The 27,152-nt window shown below is 44.3% G+C and overlaps 1 protein-coding gene across 1 annotated transcript in view; it reads left to right on the forward strand.

Moving 5' to 3' along the window:
- Positions 1 to 27,152, forward strand: part of PPP6R1 (protein phosphatase 6 regulatory subunit 1) — a 3,522,349-nt gene that overhangs the window by 3,083,575 nt on the left and 411,622 nt on the right. The window lies entirely within an intron of this gene.

A 27,152-nucleotide genomic window follows, 5' to 3' on the forward strand; every position in this document is an offset into this window, starting at 1 on the left:
CCACCCAACCATCTCCCTGTCTTTCTTATTGAGGAACATGGATGATCTCAAGACTCTCATGTTCTAGGGCTGAGCCTCTTCAGCCGATTTTTGATGTCTAAATGTGATATGTCTGGATTTGGCAAACTCAGCCTGAGGTAGTTAGGTGGATGAAGGTGATTGTGGGTATGAGGGAGGAGCTTGAGAATCGGATCCAAGTCTATGAAATGTGGCTGAGTCCGATACGAGACCCTATCGTGAGGATGCGTGAAGGAAGACAGCACAGATGCCAGGTTATGGTAAGATATAACTTTTTTATTTATTTGCCACTAATTTGCAGAAAATAAAGACTGAAGTTAGAAAACTAAGACATTTGAGTTTCAAACTTCATACCCTTCAGAAAATACATGCTAATGCACAACTTGTTATTCTATCAACTTTCTAAGTAAGAACAATTTTTAAAAACTATCCCTATTTTTGGGCTTTTCTTCCACTTTTATTTATGGCTTTGTCCAGATTTCGTGCTCTAAGAGGTTGAGAGGTATGACTTTAAGCAAAACATAAAATTTGAGCAATGAGTTCTGGCCTGAGCTGGAAGTGTTTCTGGCATGTACAGCTCCAGTTCTGATTTCTTTGTAATTATAAACTTCACTTTTTCGTCTGAGTGAAATTTTAGTTTATATATTGATGGGTGTTATGGGAATAAGATATGTTAAACAGCAGTAAGTGTAATATGATATCCTTCTATTCACATGTTGCAGCATTCATAGTAGTAGGGAGGTTGCTGCCTGCAGTGCTCACATCCGGCCAGTGTACCAAAGTCTTGCTTCAGGAGGGTACATGTGACATCCTGTGCCAGGGCCATAAACCGACATAGGGTATAAAAGTGACGTCTACATGTACCCTCTTCAGAATTTTTCTGCCTCAGTGAACGTCAGACTCCAGTTCACCAGTTCGGAAAGCAGATCGCTGTTTCCGATGACCACTACAAACGACCACTACAGATAAGTACCCTATGGGGTTTTCATGGTCTCTTTTTGGTTTTTGCTAATACGTCCATGTACACTAGAAAGGGGAAGTGTGCTTGTGAGAGACAAATTCCTCAGAGGAATGATAAGTGTGTATTCTGTTTAGGCGTGACCATACATCCTTCCCTATTTGCAAATCATTTGTTCCGAAAACCCTTCACAGCTGTTTGGCTGCGCTTAAACTTTACTTGGAAAATCAGAGGCTCCAACGTCTAGTGCTCAGTATGGAGGGAGGAGCAGGCCCATCCGAAGATCCGCTGTGGAAAAAGGCCAAGAAAAACAGGCGTCAGGGGAGATTCTTGAGACTGATGAAAGCCAGGGATCTCTTCAGACCCCCATTTCCTTAGTAGGCCCAGGAGCCATGATGGAAGCTGGACTGGCGGAAACCTTGAGTGCATCTGCTGAGGCAAATCAGCCATCAGATCCTGATGGCGGAGGAGAACCACTTCTCATTCAGTTGTAGGGCCCTGCTGCTGTTCCTCCACCCAGACGTCAGCTCCTTTTCTTTCTCTGCCATCTACTCCAATGAAGAGAAAACAAAAAGTAAGACACACAGAAACACAACCTGCCCCAGGTTGGGAAGTTTTCTCTCAAAGCCTGTTTAAGGCATTCCAGGCCCTACAGGCACAACAGCAACAACTGTTTCTCCTACAGAGCCCCCTTTACTTGTATAAGAGGAAGAACTCTCCTCAGATGAAGATTCTGTGACCTATGAATCTCAAATTGATTCACCCAAGGACTTTATTACCCCAGAGGAAGAGGATCCCATTACGCTAGAGCCCCCTGGGGAAGAATTCACCTTTTGGTGATGCCATCTCCCTCATGAGGGAACATTTTAAATGGCAGGCTTCAGAGGTCTCAGTAAGAAAAGATATTTTGACCTACTTCAAATGGAACAGCCACCCCTCTTCAGCTGTGACCCCTTTGCTTCCTGCCTTCCACGATGCCTTCTTAACTGCCTCACAGACACCGGATTCACAACCACCAGCATCTAAACGCCCTGACCGTTTTTTATAAGGTCCCACAGGGCACTCAGTTCCTTTTTAGAAACCCACCAACAGACCCTGCTGTTATTGCAGTCTCTGCAGGTAAGACATCCAGGCAATTATCTTCTACTTCCCTCTATTCTACTGGTAAAGACAGTAACTGTATCGATTGACTAGGGGAAAAGGTGTATACCTCGTCTACTCTGGCTGTAAGAGCCTTGAATTATCAAACCCACATGGCTAGGTATGTCCTGGACACGATTGCCAAGGCTTCCACTGTATTCTTGGAGGCCCCTGAAACCTATTTAAAGAATCAGCTTAACCTACTCTCAACAGCATCCCAAGTAACTAGGCAGTCCATCAAGTGCAGTTAGATGCTGTGGAAGCATCATCCAAATCTCCTGCATCTGGCTCAGTACTAAGGCGATACTGTTGGCTGAGACTTCAGCCACTGCCCTTAGATGTACAAACAAAACTTCTTGATGCCCCCTGGACAATAAAGCCCTATTTGGCCAGGCCTCAGCTGAACTTCTTAAATCCCTTCAAGAGAAGGGAAAAGAACTGCAAAACCTAAATAAAACACTTGCTGGTATCTCCCATACCCAGATACCACATAACTGTCCTCAGAGAATTTCCTTGTCAGGAGGCAATCCTCCCACACAGCTCATCAGTCAAAGGGATGCAGGCAACCTAGGAAAACCTCTGCCCCTAGGTTTCCCTCCACCCCTTCCACTACCCCCTTTTGGAGCCAGTCTGATCAAACCAGACCACCTCCTCTGTGACTTACCATTACTAAATCAAACCCCCCCCCCATTATCCCTTCACCTCACCCTCTCCCTACCCTCCTGGTGGAAGATTACAACAGAAAGATGGGTACTTTCCAACATTCAAAGTGGTTACTTTACGACTTGGTGGATGTTACCCCCTTCCAGAGAATTCTTCAACCTCCAGCAAACCAAGTCCACCTCTTCTCCACTGTCATTCAGCAGCTACTGGCCCAGGACACCATAGAACAAATAGCACCCACCCAAAGAAGGAAAGATTTTATTCAAGAATGTATTTGTTACCAAGGAAAGAGAGTCCGTGGAGGCCATTTCTGGATCTGTCTTTCCTAAACCTGTTTCTCAAGGTACCCATCTTCAAAATGATCGCCTTAACTTTGCTTCTACCACTTATTCCCACTCAGACCTTCATGGTGGCCCTGGATTTGAAGAATGCCTACCTCCACATACCCATTCATCCAGATTACAGGAAATTCCTCCGCTTTGCAGTAGGTTCCTGGCATTTTCAATTCTCTGTCTTGCCGTTTAGGCTCTCCAAAACTCCTCGAGTGTTCACAGTGTGTCCTAGCACCTTTCATTGCTCACTGCAGAGCACAGGTTATACAAGTATACACATACCTAGACGACCTGATTGTACTTCATCAAGACCGCCAACTCCTCCAAGAGCACCTAAGACAAGTAATCTAAACCCTGACCCACCTGGGGTTCACTATAAACAAGGGGAAGTCTCATCTACAAGCCACACAAGACATGGTTTTCTTGGGATGCAGAATCAGAACAGACCTAATAAAAGCCTTTATTCCAGAACAAAAAATTCTGGATCTTGGCATACACCTAAACAAACTCACCAATCTCACTTCATTGCCAGTACGAGAATTGCTAAGGATGTTAGGACACATGGCATCCCTAACACCCATGCTACCCCTAGCCAGACTCCACATGAGAAAGATCGAGTGCATCTTGAATAACTTATGGTGCCAACACTCCCATCCCCTGGGCACTCCTCTTCCACTACTCCAGTGTCTGAAGAGAGAACTCTAGTGGTGGATCTCTGCCATCCACCGCAACCAGGGTATTCCATTGCAGGTACCTGCCCACCTGCTAGCACACACCATAGATGTATCAGACTTGGATTGGGGTGCAGTACTGTGGCACAACCAAAAACAGATCACTGTGCAGGGAAAGTGGTCCACACTAAGACTAAAGGACCACATCAGTGTCAAAGAAATGAGGGCACTCCATTTAGCCCTACAAACTTTCAAAACAGCCCTATTCCCAGGAACTCTCAAAGTGATCACAGACATTGACTGTCATGTGGTACATAAACAGGGGACAAGATCCTATCCCCTTTGCAGCTTAGCCATCCAATTCTGGACTCTAGCAACGACTGTTAACATCCATCTAGTAGCAGTGTACATTCCCTCTACAGAAAATGTCATGGCAGACTCTATAAGCAGAACTTCAGCTCCCTCTCATGAAAGGATGCTTCACAGAGAGTTATTCCTAGATCTTATTCACAAGTGGAGTATTCCACAACTAGATCTGTTTGCCTCCTCCCAGAACAAACAGATGCCCAAATTTTACACAAGGGTCCCACATCCACAAGCCTGGAAAGTGGACACCTTCTCCTTTCCTTAGGCAGGAATGTTTCTCTATGCCTTTCTACCCTTCACTCTGATTCAGAAATTCGTCCTCAAAATCCAGAAGGACAAACCAGAAATCCTGTTGGTGACCCCCCCCCCTACTATCCAAGACAACATTGGATGTTATGTTGTCCTATCTCGCCTTCATTCTTACTGGTTGGGTTCAGAGCCGATCCTTGGCTCAGACTGGGCTGAGTAATAAAGCTGGAAGTCTTTCATTTGGCTCTTGGCTGAATACCTATCCCATCATGCAGTGGTGTAATTCCCCAGATCTTGTTTGCCGCATAAACAGATCGGAGGTTCTTCATCTTGGCCGAGGCTAAGTGTTGGATTTTTTTCATAAAAACTTATATTTACTTGTAATTTGTTTCAAAATTAGTTAATTACATATATTATCCTATAGTGTGATTTTTCACATTTGCTGTTCGTTTTTATATATATATATATATATATATATATATATATATATATATATATATATATATATATATTTATTTTTTGCCATTTTTGGCTTTGTGGTTGGCCTCACTTCTTTCATCAGGCCATTTTCTCCAATCCCGTTTAAATTTCCTAACCCGTGTCTTCTAGGGTTTTGTTGTACTTTCTTGTTGGAGCACTGTTTAAGTTAGAAGTGCTTCCAGTCACTGTATTTGTAACCTGTTATTGTATTCTTTTTCCCCAAACTGGTACTTAGTTAAGCTTGTGCCTGTTTAAGTTAGAGGGCTAAGTGCCAGTTTGTTAGAGGGTAAAGCTAACTTTCTTCCCTTTTAGAAAGTTGTTTAAGATTCTTTTTGCAGACTTTCCAAAACTTTAGATATTTATTGTGGTGTGCAGTTTATAGTTATATATACATATATACTTATATAATCCTTTCAGAGTGTGGTTTGAATTGCAGTATGTTCTAGTTCTATTCTATTCATTGATAAAAAAAAAATAAAATAGTTATAGCTTGTTGTTCACTTTGCCATAATATCTAAAGACCAAAAGAAAACAAAGCCATCTACTTTAAAAAATGTCAGAAGTGCTCCCAGAAAATCTCCTTAACCGATGGTCATAGTATCTGCATGTACTATCTCAGAGCCATTCACTTACAAGAATCATGTACCTTCTGTCATTCCTTTAGCTTTAGGGTTTTACCAGAAAGGAAAAACAAACTTATTGTAAGAGGGCTTCTGCAGACTCCTTTCTCTGAAAGCTTAGAAAGTCAGAGCACCTCTAGTAAGACTAAGTCTCCATCTACCAAAATTGACAAACTTACAAAGAGAAATTCTTCATCTTCTTCTGACCGTTCAGAACCACCAGAGAAAACAGCAAAGACTACTCAATCGGATCCAAAACCTACTGGATCAGACAAACCAATCTCCTCAGCGCCACAGATTTTGAAGCAGAGAGAGACTTGGATTCCGTCAGTCTCCGGAATTGTTACCGGTCTCTCCTACTCTGAGATCTCACATTTTACAGAGATCTTGCTCACCAACCCTTTCCTCTAGGTCCTCCTGTATGACTATGTGGGTAGGGTGGTGCTCAGACTGCTGAAGTCACTGGCACTGGCAAAACTATTCTCGACTCCAACGCAGTTGGTTTCAGAGCCAGTAAAGACCTTTTCGTCCACATCGATTCCTCCTCCGAGGCAAGCTGGAACATCGGAGCCAGAATGTCTGATACCTATTGTAGTAGATTCTTCGGTGCCAAGACCCACTCTGGGGATCTCGTAACTGTTGTCTGCTCTGACATCCTCGGTGCTGTCCGGGATGTCTAGGAGCCGAAGCTACCCGGTCGGATCTGGAGGGGACGCTCAGACCCAAGACTCGTTGGTTCCGAGCTTGCCTCTTGGGACTTTGGCATGGATGAGTTCAGCTCCTACATCGGGTTCGGAGACGGCCCCCTTGGTGCCGGGCATTCCCTCTGCTTCTTTGGAACCAGAGGTGGTGTTGGAGACAGGGGAATGGCTTTTGAGCTGATAAGTGTGCTGTCCCCCTACAGCTCTACACATTCTTTCCCTAAAGCACTGGCTTCTGGCTTGGCACCACCCCAACCACAGGACATCGGAGATGGGCGAACAACACTCTTCTGTGACCTCTCCAGAATGTCCTTCTGAGGAGGCTCCCTGGAAGAGACTTTGCAAGAGGAAGTACCTGGAGTCACCAGACTAATCTGTCATCTCGGACACTGACTTCGAGGAGTCAGAAGGGTCCCCACGATCGCTTTCTGAGGATATTTCCTTTGCGGATATCCTAGAAATCCTTAAACAGGCGGCTGGAAACCCATCAACCCTTTGATGAGGATTTGGTGTACCTGAAGGCCTTTGCATCTCAACCTTCAGCTACCTGGGTGTCTCCGCCTTTCGATGAATGCATGGAACTAGTTAGTCGAAAGGCATGGGAGTCACCAGATGCAATGGAACCAGTCCCTCAGAGGCCAAATAAATTAATTACAGCTCCAGCAGACAAACAATTCCTTACAAAAGGTGTCCTTGTAGATGCTATGGTGGTGGCAGCAGCTACTAAGAAAGAACTTTCTGAAACGTCCTCATCTGTCCATCCACTGAACAAGAAGTCTCGAACAATGGACAGATATGGGAAGTGTGTTTTTTCGTCAGCGACTTTTGCACTTAGATCTCTGAACTACCTAATGCACTTTACAAGATTTCAAAGAGATCTCCTGAAAGAGTTAGGAGATACTCTTCAAGGTACATTAGCTGCAGGGGTCTCAGATAAGGTATCCTCTCAGCTGTCCACCTTAAACTCCATAGTGAACTCCTCCATGAGACTGATTTCTTATGCAGTGGATGGAGCGAGTAGGGCAGTGGGTTCAGGAGTTTCCCTAAGGTGACACTCCTGGATGTGCTTGTGTAACTTTGCGGAACCTATCAAGTCTACCTTTGTCAATGCCCTCTTCGGTGGTTCCTCACTCTTTGGACCAAAAGTCAAAGACACACTCACCAGATACAAGCAGGAAGGAAAAACTGTCTCTGCTATTGGAGTATGTTTTTCTGTATCTCCAGACCCTATCCTAGGGGTCAGAAGGGTGGTAAAATGTGGTTAAAAAAATCCCAGGGAGTTTTTCAAGATGCACGAGGTGAATCCTTCCCCTGGGGAAGAGGGGGAAGTAGTAATGGTAGACGTCATCCACACAGCAGAGGGGGTCTGCAAAATACGGGTGACTGTGATTCCTTTTGCGGCCGACCCTTCCAGCGCTAATAAAAGAAGGCCCGCCTGCCCTCCACTGGAGGCAGTCGGGGGGGGGGGGTGATTATCTTTGTACCCGGAAGCCTGGCTAGAGATCACAAAAGATGAGTGGGTACAAAGTATAATATTCAGAGGTTATTCCATTCCACATGTCAGAAATATCCCAGACACTCCACCCAGTCAAATGGAACAGGCAACTGTAGAGATTCAAAAGTTGCTTCAAATGTTGCTGGACAAAATAGTCATCCAATGAGTCCCCGCAGACCAAATAGGATTCGGAACTTACTCAAGATTCTTTTTAGTGCCAAAAGGAACAGGGGACTGGAGACCCATTTTGGATCTCAGCAAACTAAATGAATCCATAAAAAAGTCAAAAGTTCTGAATGGTGACACTGCAGTCTATTCTCCCCTTTTTAAGGAAAGACAGTTGGATGTGCTTGATAGACCTCCAGGATACGTACTACCATATAAAAATGGGCAGGCCATCAAGGAGTCATTTGCGCTTCTGGCTGGGAGCCAGTCATCATCAATTCTGAGCTCTGCCCTTTGGTCTCACTACAGCCCCCTGAGTGTTCACCAAATGCATAGCAGTAGTCACTGCTCACTTGAGACTACTGGGATTCCAAGTGTTTCCATACCTAGACAACTGGCTCCTGACTGCCACCACCAGGCATCTACTACAACAGGCAAGAGAAGCCACATTATAACTTTGTTCAGAAAAATCTGCCTTTTTGCCGTGTCAGCATATTACATTTATAGGAGCAGATCTCTACACCATCTCCATGATGGCAAAAGCTACCTGTGGATAGAGTCTGTCTACTCAGGCAACAGATTTCCAATCTTCTGCCAAGAACCAAAGAGCAAGTGAAAACAGTCTTAAAAGCTCTAGGAACCATGGCAGCAACAATAACCCTAGTTCCCCTAGCCAGAATGCACATGAGAATTCTGCAGTGGCTTCTTTTTTCTCATTGGTCATTTCAAGAACTTCCCATGTCTCACCAGATCAGAATCACAGTGTCATGCAAGAAAGATCTACAATGGTGGCTCCTTTCCAGTCAAGTGACGTTAGGTTGCCCCTTTACCCTAAAACAACCTGTGGTGACAGTGACCATGGACGCCTCCCAGATAATGCCCCCCCACACCCTATCTGGGAAGGACAGTCCAAGGCACATGGCAGGAGCACAAGGCCCATTTGCACATCAATGTCCTAGAGATGAGAGCAGTGCTCTTGGCATTACAAGCACTTCAAGACTGTCTTCCATTAGGAACAATTGCAATTCAGACAGACAACATGTCCATGGTCTGGTACATAAACAAGCAAGGAGGAACCAAATCCTATCCATTTTGCCGAGAGACACTCAGAGTATGGCAGTGGAATACATCTTCACAATGCTTTCTAGTAGCAATGCACATTCTGGGGAAATTTAACATGCTAGCAGACAGACTCAGTAGGGCAATACTCATGCATCACGGGTGGTCCTTAAAACAAGAGATAGGGGAGATTATTTTCCGGAAATGGGGCCAGCCTTGCTGTGATCTCTTCGCAACACCCATGAATGCCAAATGCAGCAGCTACTTTGCCCTAGTCCCCCCTCTGGGGGAGTCACCAAGAGACTCACTTGTACACAATTGACCCCCTGGACTTCTTTATGCACTTCCTCCCTTTCCTCTAATACCCAAAGTCATATAGAAAGTGAAGTCATTGGGAAGCAGGCTAATTCTCATTGCCCCATGCTGGCCTCGTCAGATTTGGTTTCCCTTCCTTTGGCCTCATCTTCAAGAGGAACCATGGGTTCTTGACCCATTTTCACACCTTCTGACTCGTACGTCCGGAACACCCCACCCCTCCCTCCAAACCCTCAAATTGACAACTCCAGTTCCAAGTTTAGACTCAGGCTTCATAATTTCACACCAGCAGTGAAACATATCTTAGTATCTTCACACAACGCTTCAACCAGGAAGTTATATTCCAGTAAATGGAAGAGGTTCTCATACTGGGCAGCAACAAAAGACATTGATCCTTTCTCTGACCCAATCAGCTCTATTCTTGAATTCCTGCCTGAGCTATTTCAGCTGCAGCTACTATTTCTAGTTTTCATATAGGTGACTGGACTCCTAACTTGATATCACACAGATTGTGCAAAGCATTTTTAAAAGGTACTTGTTTATTAAGACTTCCCTTTAAAGAGCCTCTATCACTATGGAATTTGAATTTTGTTCTTTCATATCTAACGTTACCTCCGTTTGTGCCCTCATCAACATTTGACCTCAAATTTCTGTCGTGGAAAATAGTTTTAGTAGTGGCCATTACTTCTGCAAGGAGAGTCTCAGAATTCCAAGCCTTATCTATCAAACCTCCTTACTTGAGCTTCCATAAGGATAGAGTATCTCTTCAAACTAGCCCATCCTTTTTACCTAAAGTGTGTTCTCAAACTAATCTAAACCAATCTATTAAGCTGCCAGTGTTTTCCCCAATCATGGCAACAAGGCAGAATACAAGTTCCACCAATTAGATGTGCACAGACAACTCCGCTTCTGTTTACAAAGAACCAAAGATTTTAGGAAGACTGATCAATTGTTTATTTCCTTTTCAGAAGCAAAAAAAGGTATGCCTGTTTCTAAGGTCACACACTCAAACTGGTTTTCAAGTTGCATCACCTTTATCTACAGTACTAATAACAGAGAGCTACCATTCAAGGTTAAGGGACACACTACAAGGGCCATAGCAACATCATTTGCCTATCTAGCTAGACTATCAATGGACAGTATTTGTGCGGCTGCTACATGGGAAAGGCCCCATATCTTTATCACTCATTACAAAGTGGATTTGGACTCCAGGGACAGGGCCTCCTTTGGTTCCACTGTGCTGAAAAGTGTACTTCCATAAGCCACCCAGGAAATGTGGTGCTAGGGATGCTGTCCCAACCGTTAAGAATGAAGGCGAAATAGGACAACATAACATAAAGAAGTTATGTACTCACCATAACATTCCATGTTTGTTGTCCATCTCGCCCTTCATTCTTACGATCCCCCAGCCTTCCCCCAGCCCAAGGCTTCTGGAGGTTTTTTCCTCAGGCAAGGAGCTTTTCTGACTTTCTTTGTTATATCTGTATTCTACAAATATGACACATGTAAATGCATTACTATGGTTAGCAGCAAACAAGATCTGTGGAATTACACCACTCCATGATGGTATAGGTATTCAGCCACAAGCCAAGTGGAAGACTTCGAGCTTTAGTATTCGGCTGAGTCGGAGCCGAACCCAACCAGTAAGAATGAAGGGCGAGATGGATAACAAATATGGAACATTATGGTGAGTACATAACTTCTTTTTTCCCCTTTTCAACCTACTAGCCAAGGGCAGTCACCACAGGTTACCCCACCAAATAGACTTGCGAAAACAGAACAGAGTATCCCTACTACACCATCAAGTGAACAAATTGAAACTGACCTTATGGGTGATAGGGTTCTAATCCCCTTCAGACACCTATACTCAGAGGACATACTTAATGCCCTGCAGTTGGTCAGGAAACCCAACACCAGGAGAAATTACATCTCTAAATGGGAAAGATTCACTAGGTGGTGTCAGAGGAAAAGCCAGTACCCTATGACTATTCCTCTTCCTTTGGTCCATTCTTGTTTGTGTGAGCTCTTTCACGCAGGACTAACTTGCTCATCAGTTAAAGTCCATTTATCTGCCATCTCTACCTGTCTACCCATGTTACCACTGCTGGCTTATAGATTGGAGGTCAAGCTGTTCCTCAAAGGAATGCTTCATATCAGACCCCCCCCCCAGGAAGCCTATTCCTCCGCCTTGGGACTTGAATTTTGTCCTAGAAAAACTCATACTGCCACCTTTTGAACCAGCACATTCAGTAACCCTAAAACTTTGCACCCTTAAAACTGTCCTACTAGCGACCCTTACCTCTGCCAGAAGGGTATCTGAGATAGAAGCCCTTATGGCCATCCCTCCTTACCTCATTTTCCACAAGAACAGAGTTGCCCTCACGACTAATCATGCTTTCATGCCTAAGGTAGTTAATGAACTTTCATTAAACCAAACTATTAACCTGCGTGTTTTCTACCCTAATCCCCAAAATGCCTCTGAGAGGACCCTGCTTTCTCTAGATGTACACGGACAACTGAGGTATTATTTAGACAAAACCAACATTATTAGAAAATCTGATCAGCTTTTCATTGCCTTCCATCCTGTGGCTCCAGGGAAAGCAGTCATCAAACAAACCATTTCCTCATGGATCTCAAAATCCATTGGAATATGTTATTCCACCCATGGTAAAACCTTACAGGGCCATGTCAAATCACACTCTACCAGGGCAGCTGCTTCCTTAGCTGCTTTTTTCAAGGGGGTTGATTATGCCTCAATCCTAGTGGCTGCCACTTGGGCCTCAGTGCACACCTTCACCAAACATTACAAATTGGACCTAGCCTCCAGGGCTAGAGCTGGGTTTGCCAGGTCTATTCTTCAGGGTCTCATTGACCAATGATCCTAATCCTCCTCCCAGGATCATTCCTAAAAGCTTTGGTACTCCTTCCTACTGTTGTGAGGTACTTTTGCGGCCTCTCCAGTTGTTGCAGGTGTCTGGTGAGGTACATGCCAAATGGGGCATTGTACTCGATGATTGGCCTAATGAAGGAAGAGTAAAGGGAGACAATGACCTCTTTCTTCTTGAATGCAAAACCCTTAGTAATGAGATGTGCCACATAGAAGGACTTTCTGACCACAGTGGCAATGTGGTGGTCAAAAGAGAGGTTGCTGTCAACCTGTGTTCCCAGATCTCTTATAACGCCTTCTGTGTTCAGTGTACTACTATCGATGTGGTAATTCACTGGAACCGGGTTTTTCCCAAAGGGGATGACAACACATTTTTTGGCATTGAGCTTAAGGCCATGGTTCTGACACCAGTCGTTGGTCTCAGTGAGGCCTTTCTGTAGCATGTCAGCATCACCTGGGGAGTTAGTAATAGCTCCCAACTTGCAATCTTCTGCGAACTTTGTCAGCCAGAGTCCCTTCGTGTTGGCCTCGACTTCAGAGAAGTAGATACCAGGCAGGAGAGGACCCAGGACTGAACCCTGTGGGACTCCACTAATGACTGGTCGGCAATGGGTTCTATCTGTGAGCCTGTTTGCAAACCATCTACTGATATAGGGAATGATGCCTAGCTTAATGAGTTTTTCTATGATTCCTGAGTGTGGAATGTTATCAAAGGCCTTGGCCAGATCAAGGTAGACTGTATGAACCACCTTGCCGTCATCCACAGCTCTGGTGACTGACTCAAAGAAGTTGACCAGGTTGAGCAGACATGATCTACCCTTCACAAAACCAAACTGTGTGGGATCTAGAGTTTGGAGATTCCCTATATCCTTGTTTATTAGGTCCATGATGATGCGTTCCTTAGCTTTGCATATCAGACTTGTCAGGCTAATGGGGCAATCGTTCCCAAGGTCTGCAGTCTCACTCCTTTGTGGAGAGGAATGACTGTAGCAGTGTGCCATTTGGTAGGGGTAAAGCCTGAGGTGAGGCTGTGATTGAACAGGGCACACAGGTGAGGTGCCAGTTCAGTCTGTAGTTCATGTAGAACACAGCCAGGGATATTGTCAGGTCCCATAGAAGCTGTATTCTTGGCCTTGGACAGTGCTATTTTAACCTGTGCAGCAATAATACTGGGTGCCTAGCTAGCTTTAGAGGATTTGATGAGGGATCTCAACTTTTTGTTGAGGCTGATAAGGGAGCTTTTTCAGTCTTGGGACTTAACCGTATTCCGCATCAGTTTCCTCCTCCTGTTGCAAAGTTTGTTTATGGCAGGGGACCACCAGATTGGCTTCCTTTTTTTGGAGGAGAGTGTCTTGGTTCTATTGGGTATGGCGAGATCCATGCATTTGAGTACGTGTTCGTACAGTGCATTGGTGTATGATTTGGTAATTCTGTTTTCATAGCTAGCTTTAGAGGATTTGAAGAGGGATCTCAACTTTTTGTTGAGGCTGATAAGGGAGCTTTTTCAGTCTTGGGACTTCACCTTATTCCTCATCAGTTTCCTCCTCCTGTTGTAGAGTTTGTTTATGGCAGGGTACCACCAGATTGGCTTCCTTTTTTTTGGAGGAAAGCGTCTTGGTTCTATTGTGTATGGCGAGATCCATGCATTTGTGTACGTGTTCATATAGTGCATTGGTGTATGATTCGGCAGTCACGCAACTATTCTCCATTTGCATGGGTGCCGTGAAGTTAGCCACCTCAATTTTTAGGAGCCTAAAGTTAGCTTTGGAGAACTTTTTCATGATGGTTACCTTTGTTGGGGGGGGGGGGGGGGTGATGTGGATTTCCAAGGTGATTAGTTTGTGATCGGATCTAACCAGGGAGGAGTTGACTATTGGTGTAGAGCAACGGTCGTCCATGTTAGGAATGACCAGGTCAGAGATGTTGCTACTTCTAGTGGGGGAAAGAATGAGCTGGTCCAGAGCATTGGAATTAATGAATTCCAGGAAACACTGGACAAGTGTAGTGGTACATGAGTAGTTTTCCCAGTTAATGGAGGGGTAGTTGAAGTCGCCCAGTATGAGAGTGTTAGGTTGAACCCTAGTATTCTCCAGGGTGCTTGTGAACGTGGAGTGTGAGTGTTGGGACATGGTTCGGGACCTCTAGCAGTCTGCGACCTGAATCACTGTCTTTACCCAATGTTAGCTGCACCTGAAGTATTTTTAATGCATTATGTTGGGCTACCAGTCTGGAGGTGTGCGCATCCTTTTTGAATATGGAAACACCACCGCCTGTGGAACTTTGGTCCAAGTCCTGGAGCCGAAAGGTGTGGAATGAGTTATAGCCTGGTAGTGCAGGGGATGCTTTCTACTGCTTTGAACCAGGTCTTTGTTACAGCACAAATGTCTATGTTCTCCATTTTAAGGAGTGTTTCGTGCAAGTGCATTTTGAGATTTAGACTTCTGGCATTGAGCAGCGTGACTCTCAGATTGCATTTGCTTGTAGCTGTTATGGTGATAATTTGGTCTTTGGAACACCTCCTAAAAAGGCACTGTAGGGGTGGCAAGAGCCTTGGCCAGTATCCAGAAGCCCAGGAGTAACAGATGCAGGCTATCACTGGCAAAGCATCAAAGTCTGTCAGTCAAGTCATCCCAGTCAGATACTGGATTCCCTTAGAATGACACCAGAAACTTAGCCAGTTGTTGAACTCAATAATTTTCTGCTTGTACTGTGGTATCATTCTGGGTGATGTTAGGATGCTGCTCAGGGCTAGGGTCATGCCCGCCTGGGCTACATAATCCAAGTGCTCCTCCGTGTCTCTTTTCATATAGTCCAAGGAGGTACGTCTCAGGTCATTCACACCCACATGTAGAATGACAGAGTCATATTTGTACCTGTTGTTGAGGGACCTGAGTGCATGCATTATGTGGTCAGTCCTGGCACCTGACAGGCAGATGATTGTTAGTTTCTCCTTATTCAACCTAGTGAGTGGGGTATCAGAGTGCCTCACTATCGAGTCACATATGACTAGTGTGTTGGGTATGCTGTTTTGCTTTAGGGGCTTTGGTTGAATGGCACACTGTTCAGGAGAGTTGTGTGTCTCGTGATTAGTGTTGTGTTGTGGTGGTCGAGTGTGTTTCTGCCTTGGAGGTCTCTGCTGTTTGGGTAAAATTTTATTGAGAGCCTCCACGAAGGTGGGTGTGTGGTTTGTGTTTTTATGTGAAGGCAGTGCTGGTGTGTGTTCTGGAGGGCTATGTGTTCCATGTGGTGTGGTGCAAGTGTTGACCTTCTCCTCTTGACCAGCTGTTCTGGTCTTGGTTGGAGTGTGCGTGGCTTCCAATTTGGACATATAAGTGCATCTCTTGCAAGTCTGAGTATTGAGAGGTAAGAGGAGAGGGTTGTCGGTGTACATGAGGCAGTTGCTACATTTCCTCAGGATGCCCAAGTTCACAAACTTAATAGGATAAAGCACAGGGAACTGACCTTTAGACATCCCTGGAGGGGTGGGCATTAATAATAAGTACTGGAGCTGTTTCCTTGTAGAACGTTTAGTGCTGGTCGCACTTTTGTGTGCTACAGTAATTGCTAAAAGAAGTCTGGTAAAGTGCTAGACTAATAAGCTAATATAAGTGCAGGAGAGGAGAGAACCAGCAGATCCAAGGGAAAAATTGAAGTGCAGACTTTGGCACCACTCAGAAGCTTACAAACAGTCCTGGATACAGCAAATCTGTGTCTGGACTAGACTAGTTACAGGAAAGGTGGGAACAATGCAAATGTGGGCTTTTAAACCAGAAGGTTGAAAGAGATGGAAAAACTGCTCAAACTGCCAATAAACTACAATTTCTGGGCCAGAAACCACTCCTCTTGTGGTAAATAGGCTACATAGTGCTTACCACTCTCACTGATAAGCTAGAAGGCTTCCCTCAAACACAGAATGGCTTGGGGGGCTCAGACTTTTACAAACAGTCCTGAATACAGGATTTGGAAACTTATGTGGCCTGTGACCTCACATTCGACCAACTTATGTCCACTTTTATAAGAAAGTCCTTCTGTATTGTTTAACTTATAAAGAAAAGGATTTTGTCTAGCTCTAGAGATGTAATTTTCCCACTTTACTTTGCCCTCATTACTCTAGACATTGAGTATAAATGTCTTCTTTGGCAGGTGTCTGTCCAGATACTTCCAACAACTGGAACACCCACAGAGCTATCTTACTGAAAGGATACAAAGCCTAAATAATATGTTGTACATGTACTGACTTGAAGCCCTGTCACTGTACTCAGCGCCTTATAGATTTCTAAGATGTTACCTATGTCTGGCACTAAAGGCATTGTCTAACCCAGTACTGATGGACCTACTACACATCAGCAAGTCAGATTGCACCAGAAATGCTCAGTCTAGGGATCTAAATCTCTTCTGCAACATTGATAGAACAGTTTGGAGGGGCAGGTATATCTCGGAGACGATACCACTTCTTTGGAACAGGCTCCCCATTCACGTAAAACATAGCTCCTCCCTGTCCATATTCAAGTGCATCATTAAACTATGGATGGGCAGTAGAAAGTTTACCTCAGGACTGCCTCCTGTACTACTAATGGTTAGAGCCAACTTCTGCATGCTTTATCCCATGCAGAGATCCCCTCAAATTATTTTTGGTGTGATCCCAGTTATTCTCACTAGGGTTAATGTCTAATTTTTGACTATAAGATGGGCAAGGCCAGTCTACACCCTAATGGGAAAAGGTAATTCAAGCACCACAAGAGATGTTGACTGGGCATAAAATGGCCCTCAAGGGCAGCTAGTCTAGTAATTACCTATGAATCTTTGAGAGATGTCTTACAACTTTTATTTTTTCATATATTTATTTATTGTTTTTATTTATTACAGTTTGATGCCTGGGGAAGTCCACTTGGCCAGTAAGAACATGTTTTCAGTGGAGGTCGGGGAGAAAAGCTCCATAGGTGATAGAATACAGTATAGGAGTTCTTTGAGAATTACATAGACAATATAATCATGAGTATCAAGCACTGTATATACAATATTGATAAAATAATGCAAAGTAGTAAACTATGAAGTGCAAAGTATGAAATTAATTATTCTTGAGTGGCAGTGGAGCAAAACAAAATACATGTTCAAGCTGTAGCACTTTAACATTTGGAGAATAAGAAGTTTTTTTTTTTTTTTTTTTTTTTAACTTACAGAAATAGTTGAAAGTAGAGGAAGTTATAACAGAAGATAAGTATGTCTCGTAGAAATTTTGGAGAGGAGGTAGAGATTTAGTTGAGTGTAAGGTTGCTAGGTGGAGAGAAGATGGGGCTTCTGAAATAAATGGTAGTATGGGGCTCAAGTAGGAAATTAACAGGAACATATCCAATTTGATGACAGGTAGAAGTGTAGTAGGGATTTGAAACTGGTGTTCTTAGGGGTTGTGATGCCCGTGCACTGGCCCAGCAATCAAGGGGCCTCAATCCTAACCACTAACACCAGTGAGGGGCGTCCACATTGGTAAGGACAAGAAATACACACACACACAGTAAAATACAACTTCCCTTAAGAGCCCACAGAGATTACAGTCAGTCTGGGGCTGCTTTCTCCCTTTCTCTCCAGATCCCCAATAAGACTCCCCACTGGCACAGCTCTAGGGTCCAGATCTCAGCCTAGTGGTCAAGCTAAAACATCCAGCACCCTCTCTGTCCAACCAGTGCTTTGTGTCCCTGCCCAACTAGCTGACAGACACACGCTCACACACACACACTTTGAGATGAGAGTTGTATGCAAACAGACACTCCTGGGGAAGGCTGGCACAGGTTATCTAGCTATATGCCCCTTCTGCCCAGACGTATGGTAGTACCACTTGCCACCAACCACTAATATCAGCTACTAATAATGTCCTTTTCAAAGGGTGTCCAATTGTTACTGTGCAATATTATTATCCAAATGGTAAGTGTGAATGAACTGATAAATACCACCGTTGCAGGTCGCTGCACCTCTAAAAAGCTCCTAGTAATCCAGAGGTTATATTCAGGACTCCTCCTAATCCAAAAAATGTCTGTAAAGAACGCCACGCCAATAAACGAAAATACCAAACAGACTTATTTGAAGTGGCTTGAACAGTATCACTATATACATGCAATGTATTCTAGAGCTTAAATTATCTCTACATAAAACAGCCACAGTTGAAAAGTTTAAAAATATTTAATAATAAATAATAAGAACACAAGACAATACTTCTTACTACATAGTGCTAGTCTAGCAGAGGGTGGCCTAATGGTTAAGGTGTTTGCCTTGCAAGCACAAGGTGCAGGGTTTGAGTCTCACAAGGGTTAATTGGCTAGGCTTAAAATGGCAAACAAGAGCAGTTAGCCTAGTACTAATCTATGAACCTATTCAGAGATCACAGAGAAATGCTTAAAATAATACAGTAGAAAAATTCTGATATCAGTACAGAAAACAGCTAGACTAGACTTCCTGTTTCCTATCTATATCTTAAGAGCGAACACAGTTGTAAAATAAACTTGCATACAGAGCAAGGCAGTGCTGGATGTTGTCAGTTCTGAAAGCAAATGCAAAATGCTCTGATTCTCTCTCTCTGTCCTTAAATTGATAACACACTCTCTCCTTTGATAATCACATTGTCACAGTAGTCAGGAAATCTTTCTACGTGGCTCACCTCATCACAAATGGTTTGTCATCCAGGAAAAAAGGTCATTGTTCCCCTCTATTCATTAGACCCATTGTAGAGTACAATGCCCCTTTTGGTATGTACCTCACAAGACATCTACAACAACTGGAAAGGCCGCAGAAATACCTCACAAAGAGGATTACTGGCCTCAAACAGATGCCCTACGCATACTGTCTCAAAAAACTCCAGCTTTACTCCGTTGCATATCGCCTACTCAGAGGCGATCTCTGCCTAACATACAAAGCTATGTCAAACCCAGAGCTGTTGGACATGCTCCACTTAAAGAAATCCCAATCCCTCCGAGCTACATGCTCAAGGGGCCTAAACCTTGTCACCACAGTAAACAGAACATGATAGATTCCTGTCCTAGAGGCTTTCCATACTCTGGAACAAACTACCTTTCTGTATCAAAGCAAGCTCCTCATTAGCACTCTTCAAGAAAATTCTTGATGATTGGATGGGAAATAGGAAATTCACCCCAGAGATCACTTCTATGGCTCTGCTCGACAGGGGCACATGAAAATAATTTTCTTGGGTGGCGAAAGCCAAGGGTACCTTTTTGGCTAGGCTTGTGTAGTCCCTAGGGCCAATAGCCTAGTACCTACCTATGAACACAGAACCACTGACTCATTTCAGATTACATTGTTATTCTCCGTTTCCCAGGCTAACAGAAGCTCAGAGTTTAACAGCTCTCTTGATCTTGCATCTGGTCAGGAATCCAGAGCAATAAAAAACATTATACATTTAAATTCTAGCCATTAACTCTGGTATCAAAACAATAGGAAGAATTCCTTGCTTCAGACATCTCGGCTCTGAGTTTTGAGATCAAAGAATTGTACAATGCTTGACTTATCAGCTTTCCCCCAGCAGAGTGCAATGTGGTTACATTTTTGAAGTTCAACATTTAACACAATTTTCTTACATTTAAGAGAACAAGCACATGGCTTACATTAGTATTTACAAATGACAGAATTATCTAAAAAATTCTATCTAGCTAGGCTGGCAGCTTTTACCTACCCCCCAGAGAACTCAAGCTAGTTTTTCAACTGACCCTTGAAAAACATTGCTTGCAAGAGTTAGGTCTATCTGTGTATACCTTACCCCATTCCCTGTCTCAAGGGCCCATCTACGTTGGCATTGCTAATGCCACTGCGGTGCTGCACTGATGCATCATATGCTTGCAACCCTAGGCTGCATCTTAGCAACTTGGCATTTTGCTGGCTGGCTCTGTGTAGCCATTTTAGGAGATTGTGGTCTGTAACTACAGTGAATCTTCTTCCATACAGATAAGGCTGAAGTTTCTGCAGTGCCCACACTATGGCTAGACATTCCTTTTCTATAGCTGCATAGTATTCCTCCCTGGGTTGGAGCCTACAACTGAAATAAACCACTGGGTGTTTTTCTCCCTCTGAAGAAATCTGGCTAAGTACAGTCCCCACCCCATGGTTCAAAGCATCCATCTGCACAACAAATTCTTTACTGTACTCTGGACTGGCTAACACAGGGGGTCCACGCAAAGCATCATTAAGCTTCTGGAATGCCTGCTCACATGCTCGGGTCCACACTACCTTATCTGGCCTGTTTTTCCTTGTCAGGTCTGTGAAGGGGAGCAGCTGTGGTACTATGACTGGGGATGAACTTTCTGTAGTACCCAGCTGTCCCTAAGAATGCCCTCACCTACTTTTTGGCAACAGGTGCAGGCCATACCTGAATGGATTCCACTTTGGCAGGTTCTGGCCTGATCCTACCACTCTCCGCTGTATGTCCCAGGTAGGAGACATCTTCCATACCCGCCTGACATTTGCTTGGCTTAATGGTCAACTCGGCCCTCTGTAGTCTACCCAGCACCTCCCTGACATGTTGAAGGTGCCCTTGCCAGGAATGGCTGTAGATGGCGATATCATCTAGATAAGCAAGGAGAATCCCTCCTGCTTCTGCTAGGATGTGATCTACCAGCCTCTGGAAAGTTGCTGGGGCCTGTTTCATCCCAAGGGGCATCTTTGTGAACTCATGCAATCCAAAAGGAGTCACAAAGGCTGACCTCTCTGTAGCACTGAGAGTCCAGGGCACCTGCCAGTAACCCTTGGTAAGATCAATGATGGTAAGATATTTAGCCCCACCCAGCTGCTCTAGGGCCTCATCCGACGTAGGCATGCGGTAAGCATGACTATTTAGTTTTCTGTAGTCCACACAGAACATGGTGCTGCAATCCTTCTTTGGCACCAGCACCACTGGGAAGGCCTAGGGACTGTTGGACTCTTGAATTGCCCCTAGTTCCAACATTTCCTGTATCTCCTCCCTCAGCGTCTGTTTGACCTTCTCAGGCGCATGGCCTTTGGGATCCTGTACCTATCTGGTGCTGCATCAGGTGGGTGTGAACATGTCCCCAAATTCCTTTAACACTGCTTGGGTTTCTCGAACCTAAGTAGGAGATAGCTGCTGGGGCATTGCTACCCCTTCCACTGTGGTGTCAGTCCGAGCCTCACTGAGGAGATCAGTCACCAGATCTCCCTCAGACTCCTCCTGCAGTTCACTGCAGATACTTAGCAGAAGAGCCTCCCTATCATGGTAAGGTTTCATCATGTTAACATGGTACAGTTTGTGCCCTTGCCTCCTGCCTAGCAGTTCCACCATGTCATTAACATCACTTACCTTTCTTATCACCTTGTAGAGTTACTCCCAAGCTGCTTGCAGCTTGTTATGTCTGACAGGGATGAGAACCATTACCTGCTGCCCTACAGCATACTCTCTAGCTTGAGCATTTCGGTCATACCATACCTTTTTCTTTTGTTGGACTTCTGACAGGTTCTCCTGGGCCAAGCCCATGAGTTCCTTGAACATTGTCCTGAGGTTTAGGACATATGACACAACAGACTCCTTGTGAGATTCACACTCACTTTCTCACTCATCTTGAATTAAAGCTAGAGGTCCCCTCACCTTATGCCCATACAACAACTCAAAAGATAAAAAAAACTGTGGATTCTTCAATAACCTCTCTGTAAGCAAACAACAAATGGGACAAATGTTTGTCCCGCTCCCTCTTAAACTGGTCTGCAAATGCCCGTAGCATGGACTTGATTGTAGAGTTTAACCTCTCAACCAGACCATTAGTCTGGGGGTGGTAGGTGGTGGTCTTCAGGTGCTTCACCCCACAGTACTTCCACAGACATGCCAGCAGTTCTGACATGAAATTGGCACCTCTGTCAGTCAGTATTTCTTTTGGGAAATCTACCCTGCTGAAAATCTCTAACAAAGCACTTGCCACCTTTTCTGCCTCAGTAGAGGACAAAGCCATTGCCTAAGGGTGTCTTGTAGCATAGTCTACTACTGCTAGGATAGACTTTTTCCCTGTATAGCTTGGGGTACTCAGAGGCCCCACAATATTCATAGCTACTCTCTGAAATGGCTCCTCAATCACAGGCAAAGGCATCAAAGGAGCTGTCACCTTCCCTCCTGCCTTGTTTACCTTTTGGCAATGCTCACAGGTCCTGCAGTACCCGGTTACATCTCTGGAAATTCCAGGCCAATAGAAGTTCTGCATAATACGTCTCTTTGTACGTTTTATGCCCATATGACCTGCAAAGGGAATACCATGGGCTATGGCTAGACGCATCAGATGGTAGGCTGTAGGCACTACCAACTGCTGTACCCTCTCACCTTCTAGCCCTCCCTCTGGGGTCCACTCTCTATACAGTAATCCTTTGTCCCAGTATACAGATTCCCCCTTCTCTTGAGAATCAGGTGCCTCACTAGCTACCTGCCTCAGGCCGTGCAGTGTAGGGTCTGAGAGCTGAGCCTGTCTCAACTCTCTCTCTCTGTAACCCTTCCCAGCTCCCCTTCCCACAGGAAGTCTGGCATCCTCTGACAACGGTGCCTCACTGTCAGCCTGGGACTACTACTCACCTCTACCTTTGCAGTTACTCTGTCCAAGGGAACATCAGTACCCACAAGCTGCTGTGGGGCTCACTGCTACAGTGTACCTTCCTCCCTGAAGTAACCACCTCACCAATCCTGGCTGCAAATATGCGGTCTGTCTGGGTCTCCCCCAGGCTACCAGAGCCACATGCTTGTCTCGAAGCCTGATTGCATGTAACTGCATTAACACACAGTACTGCCTCATCAAAATCCTTACCTATCAGGACATCTGCAGGATGGTAGTTCAGTGCCCCTGTTGTCTCAAGACAACCTACTATTGGCATTTTGTCTTTCACATTTACTGGCTCTCTCACCTTTTGTTCCCCACCTTGCCTCCATGGACATCTGTATGCCACATGGCCCCACTGGTTGCATTCAAAACATTTAACCCTATGTGCTGGACTTGTACCTGGACTAGTGGCTTCCCCTACTACTGGCAGATTCTGCTGAGGCAGTCTGGGCTGCCCATCATGGGTTCCTTTAGACCCATGAGCAGTACTGGGGGTCCCTTTCCTGTGCAGGGATGCCCTGCTTGCTAGGTATAAATCTCCCTTCTTCCCCAACTCCTCTGAAGTAGCACATTGTCCATCAGCTAACCAGGTCCTCATGTCGTCAGGCAAAGTACTAAGGGCTTGTTCCCTCACCAAAAGGTCTACCAGCCCTTCAGAAGTGGTGACCTGACATCCACTCACTCACCTATGCAAATAAGTGCTCAGTTCAGCAAACATATTCGCACACACTTTCGTCTTCCTTGCGTCTTTGCTCACAAAACTTTTTCCAATAAGTTTCAGGTGTTGGCTTAAAAAATTTCTAACAAGCAATTCTTAACAGCAGTGTAGTTAAAACCGTCAATGTCCGACATTTTGGACAAAATAGTTACAGCTTTAGCATGGAGTAAGGGGGTCAGGAACCGTACCTAGAGCCTTTGGTCATCATCATACTGTTTACATACCCTCTCAAACATATGAATGAAACTATCAAAATTATCCCCTTCTGTAAACTGCGGAAGACATTTACTGACCTTTTGTGCTTCTGGGGTCCGGTTACTCCCTTCCCCATTACCTCCCTGACTCTGTCAAAGAGTCAGCATCTCCTTTTCATGCTGCCTCTGCCGCTCCTTTTCCACAGCTTCCATTTCCAAACGCCTGGCCTCCAACTCAAGTCTTTTTAGCTCCAGATGGATTTTTAAGTCCTCTGCACAAAGGTTGAGCTGTCCATTCCCTGAGTGTTGTACATCTCCACGGCCAGTCTGATCTTCCTCCTGGTTGCTGTTTTCTGATGTAGCTGTGACCAAAGCTGCAATCATGTCTGCCTTAGTCGGGTTTCCCTGCACCAGTCCTGTAGCCTGGCACATCTCAGCCAACTGGCTCCTTGTCAGCTTTCCATACTCCTCTGCTCTTCCTGACTAATCTCACAAAAGAAATAAAACAATTGTGATCTTAACTCTGAATAGTCACTGCATGCCTGATTTAGAGTACAAAAACACCTTCAGTGATCACTGTACACAAGCTACAGGAATTCACTATCCATACCACTACAAGCCAGTTAGTATGTGCCAACCAATTAATATGTGGTGTGGATATCCCACCACTGCTAAACAATTAATATACAACGCCCGTGCACTGGCCCAGCAATCAAGGAGCTTCAATCTTGACCACTAACACCATTGATGGGAGTCCACATTGGTAAGGATAACAAATGCACACACAGTAAAGTACAATTTCCCTTAAGAACACACAGAAATCACAGTCAGTCTCGGGCTGGCTTCTCCCCCTTCTCTCCAGATCCCCAATAAGACTCCCCACTAGCACCGCTATAGGGTCCAGCTCTCAGCCTAGTAGTCAAGCTAAAACCTCCAGCACCCTCTCTGTCCAACCAGTGCTTCGTGTCCGTACCCAAGTAGCTGACACACACGCACACACTTTGAGGTATGAGTTATATACAAACACACAGACACTCCTGGGGGAAGGCTGGCACAGGTTCTCCAGCTGTCCCCCTTCTGCCCAGAATATACAGCAGTGCTACTTGCCACTAACCACTAATATCAGCTACTAATAAGGCCCTTATCAAAGGATGTCCAATTATTACTGTGCAATATAGTTATCCAAATGTTAAGTGTGACTGATGAACAGCAAGGTTTATTTGTAGTGGCTTGGACAGTTTCACTGTATACATGCAATGTACTCTAGAGCTTAAATTATCTCTACATAAAACAGCCACAGTTGAAAGGTTTAAAAATATTTAATAATAAATAATAAGAACACAAGGCAATTCTTCTTGCTACACAGTGCTAGTCAAGCGTCCAGAGATCACAGAGAACTGCGTAAAATAATACAGTAGAAAAGTTCTGACATCAATACAGAAAACAGACTTCCTATTTCCTGTGTATATCTAAGAGCAAACACAGTTGTAAAATAAACTTGCATATAGAGCAAGGCAGTGCTGGAGGTTGTTGTCAGTTCTGAAAGCAAAGGCAAAATGCTCTGATGCTCTCTCTCTCTGTCCTTAAATTGATAACACAGTACCACTGACTCATTTTAGATTACATCATTATTCTCGGTTTCCCATGCTAATAGAAACTCGGAGTTACCAGCCCTTTTGATCTTGTAGGTGGTAAGGAAGCCAGAGCAATAAAAGAAATTATACATGTAAATTCTATCCATTAACTCTGGTCTCAAAACAATCGGAAGAATTCCTTCATTCAGACATCTTGGCTGTGAGTTTTGAGATCAAACAATTATACAGTGTTTGACTTGTCAGCTTTCCTCCAGCAGAGTGCAGTGTGGTTACATTTTTGAAGTTCAGCATTTACCATAATTGTCTTACATTTAAAAGAAGAAGCATGTGGCTTACATTAATATTTACAAATGACGGAATAATCTACAAAATCCTACCTAGCTAGGCTGGCAGCCTTCACAGGGGTATTACGAAGTGGAGGGGGGGGGGGATTTCCATAGTTTGGTTATGGAGTAAGACAGCAAAAATCGTCCAGGGGGCCGGGAAGGTTTGTGAATATGTAAGAGATTTTGATTTTCTGATCGGAGTGCGCAGTTGGGTATGTAGGTGGTTAAGGAGGAGCAGAGAGCGGGGCAGCTGGATAGCTTGAACACAAGTTTGTGGGCAGTGGTGAGCTGTAGAAAGTTCAGGTAATTAGGAAGTTCAAACCACTCTAGAGAATGGAGGGAGTAGCAATAATGGAATGAGTTTTTGGATTTGCTGGTGAATTTTGCAGATTTTATTGTAGCAGGAATCCAGTTTGGATTGTAAGCCAAGTTGGAGGTTGGTGAGTACGGGGGCACTGTAAATTAAAGAGGGGAGAAGGTAGGTAAAGTCTAAGGTCTTCCTGGTGGAGGGAGTCAGGTAGAGATTGTGTTGGTATAGGAGTCCTAGGTTTTGGTGGGTTTTTTTGATGGCTGTTAAAATATGGATGTCAAATTTCAGATGTTCATCGATAATGATACCTAGGAGTTTGGTGTGAGGCACAGTCTCAATGGAGGAGTTATTTTGGCTAATTATCAACAAGGAGGTGTTATTAATTACTGAAATTCTGGAGGGAGTAAAGATCATTAGTTTTGTTTTATTTGCTTTCAGGACAAGATGATTGTTATGCATCCAATTTTCAGTTTTAGTGAAAGTAGACTGGGTCTTTAGTTGCAAGTCGAAGGGGGAGTCAGCAGTGCAGATGATGGTAGAGTCATATGCATACTGGATTAAGGAGGACTCAGGGATGGAGTGGTGAAAGTTATTAATAAATATGTTGAAAAGTAGGGAGTGAGGACGGAGGCTTGCGGAATGCTGGTGGTAATTTGCAGGAAGGGGATGTAGATTTCCATTTTACAGCCTGCAGCCTTTCAGGGAGTAAGCTAGAGAACCAGGATGTTGTAGAAAGGGATAGGTTGAGATGGGAGAGTTGGGACAGGAGAATAGGGTAAAAAATGGTGTCAAAGACTTTGGATAGATCAATGAAAAGGGTGGACACGAGTTTGCCAGAGTCACAAGCAAGACTGATGCATTTTAGGAAGGAGAGAAGGGCAGTGATGGTGATGTGGCCTGGACGGAAACCGTGTTTGGTGGGGTCAAGGAGTTGTATCATACAACACTTGCCTTGGCAGTACCTTTTGAAAAGTTCTGTTTAATGGAAATTAGCAGTGACATTATATTTCTGTGCTGTTATTTGGCAGAGCCTGAAAATAATTTAAGAACTCATCAGTAGTTATTGTAGCAGTGATGATAAACTCTGTACTGGCAGCTGGTTTCATGTTCATTTGAGTCACCTTCACACCTTTCAACTGTCCAGATTTTTGCTGAATTTCCAAATTTTGACTTCGTAGTTTAGGTGTGCTCCTCATAAAAGTTGTTGTTTTCTGAGAAATCGCTGAGGATTGAAATCACTAAATAGTGACATACATTTGAATGTCTGGCTTCATATCTTTCACAAAATGTATTCTAATACAAAT

Source organism: Protopterus annectens, chromosome 17.part0, assembly GCF_019279795.1.
Source record: "Protopterus annectens isolate FY-2018-M chromosome 17.part0, PAN1.0, whole genome shotgun sequence".
NCBI lineage: Eukaryota > Metazoa > Chordata > Ceratodontiformes > Protopteridae > Protopterus > Protopterus annectens.